Source organism: Rousettus aegyptiacus, unplaced genomic scaffold (genome assembly GCF_014176215.1).
Source record: "Rousettus aegyptiacus isolate mRouAeg1 unplaced genomic scaffold, mRouAeg1.p scaffold_m13_p_9, whole genome shotgun sequence".
NCBI lineage: Eukaryota > Metazoa > Chordata > Mammalia > Chiroptera > Pteropodidae > Rousettus > Rousettus aegyptiacus.
In genome coordinates, this window is record NW_023416312.1 from 60,218,945 (window position 1) to 60,221,214 (window position 2,270).

Consider the following 2,270-nt stretch of genomic DNA (forward strand, 5'->3'; position numbering starts at 1 on the left):
CAACTAACAAAGAGAAAGGACACAAACAAAATCAGAAATGAAAGAGATTTTATGACATATACCATTAAAATACAAAGGATCACACAAGAATGCTATAAAAGATTATATGCCACAAAATGTAATACCCTAGAAGAAATGGACAAGTTCTCAGAAATATACAACTTTCCTAGACTGAGTCACGAAGAACTGCAAAATCTAAATAGACTGATCAACAGTGTGGAAATTGAAACACTCATCAAAAACCTCCCAAAAGTAAAAGTCCAAGACCAGATGGCTTCACCAGTGAATTCTACCAAACATTCCAAAATGATATTGTTCTTCTCAAACTCTTCCCAAATAGTGAAGAAGAGGCAACACTTCCTAACTCATTTTATGAGGCTAGTATTACCCTGATACCAAAACCTGGTAAAGATAACAGAAAAAAAAGAAAACTATAGACAATATCTCTGATGAATATAGATGCAAAAATGCTAAACAAAATACTGGCATCACAATCAAGTGGGCTTCATTCCAGGGATCCAAGGATGGTTCACCACACACAAATTGGGGTTTGTGTGATTGGTCCCTAAGAGAGGTTGGCACTTTGCTTGCCCTACCTTGGTGTTAGCCTAAGATGTGGTAATGGAAAGTGGGCCCCAGATGTGTCTTCAAACTTGTATTTTTTCCCTGTTCTCAGAAAATATGATCATAGTAGCTCACCTTAAGCAAACAAGAAATGTTGGGGTTCCTTCTGAGGTAATTTTGTCAAGTGGAACCCCTGTTCTTGTTATGAATATGGTGGATATGAGTCTCAGCTTTACCACCTCCAGGATAATGATGGAAATGAAGAGATTTTGGATGCCCAGGTGGAACCCCCAGTAAGACAGTAAGTGACCAGGCATTCTGGTTTGCATATAGCAGCCCCCAAGAGTATGCAATTCTTTCATTCCCTATGGTCTTTTTCTTCTCTCACTGAAAAATTGAAGACTGCTCAAAGTGAAATTATGGTTGAGCAGTCCTAAGTGTAGTCCTGGTGTTTGAGAGGTGAGGGTGCCTTTCTCCTCTTTACTCCACCATCCCCCTTCCCCCACCCACAGAATTCCCTATACAGTCAGATGCAACAAGAGGAGAGTGGAATTGCACAATGAAGATCATATACAGATTACTGTTTGGAGAGGTACAAAACCTCTTGAGGGAGCAGTGGGAGAGAACACATAAGGTGAACCCTTGGGAAACTGGTTCAAGATCACAGTAAATGTCCTGAAAAAATGTATGGAATGTGCAGGAAAGATCAGGTGGAATCGCATTGTTCTCATGTACAGACACTAGGTATTTTGCTGGGGACTGTTTAAGGTTTTCCCCTTTTATTACTAGGACTTAACATTCTTGTTTATCTGAGGGCAAATTCGGAAAAACAATGTAAAGGATATAGGCTGACTGTAGGGAGAACGGAAGAGACTGTCTAAAGGCAAAGGTGGAACTACTGCAAAAAGTCAAGCAGCTCCACTCTGGATTGTCTCAGTTTGGCTCAAGCTGAGTGTAGGAGATGGAGGCAGGGCCAAGTCTCTGGAGACCTTGTCAGGGGCAAGCAGTGTCTGCACTAGGTAGGATCTCCTGGAAATTTATAAAAGGAAGATCATGTTCAACACATCAAGTTGATTATTTGTATGAGATCTTCAAATTGAGAGATAAGGGATTTAGGAACAAACACAAAAATAATGTCTGTACTCCCTTCTTTAGAAATCCCTTAAACCTCCACCACAGGTTGGAAAAGAACATTGTGTCAGGAGAATCTGAGCAAATACTACCAAAACTGTCACTGACACTAACAGGGACTGGGACTGAGACTGAAGGTAGTGATTATGATTGAATATTTGTAAGGGAGAAAAAAAGGACATTTTAAAGGCTTTTTGTAAAGCAAAGTTCCAAGAGACTCAGACGCCACCTACTGGAAACCAAAAGAAAAATGCTTTCTTCGCAACAGGCTAAAGAGAGACCTTTATATATAATAAATCATCATTCTTCGGGGGGGGGTGATAAAACAGAGAATACACTTTCATTAAAGCCCAGGCAGAGGAATAGTCCATTAAACACCATGAACAACAAAGGTTACAAAGCATCTCAGAAAGAAAGAGAAAAATCTCCAGAAAATAAGATTACAAATAAAGAAATATACGACTTAAATGACAGAAAATTCAGGATGGTACCTCAGGAAAAAAAAAACTCAATCATCCAAAATAATTCATATGAACTATTCCATAAATTGAAAGATGAGTTTTTTGACATGGAGA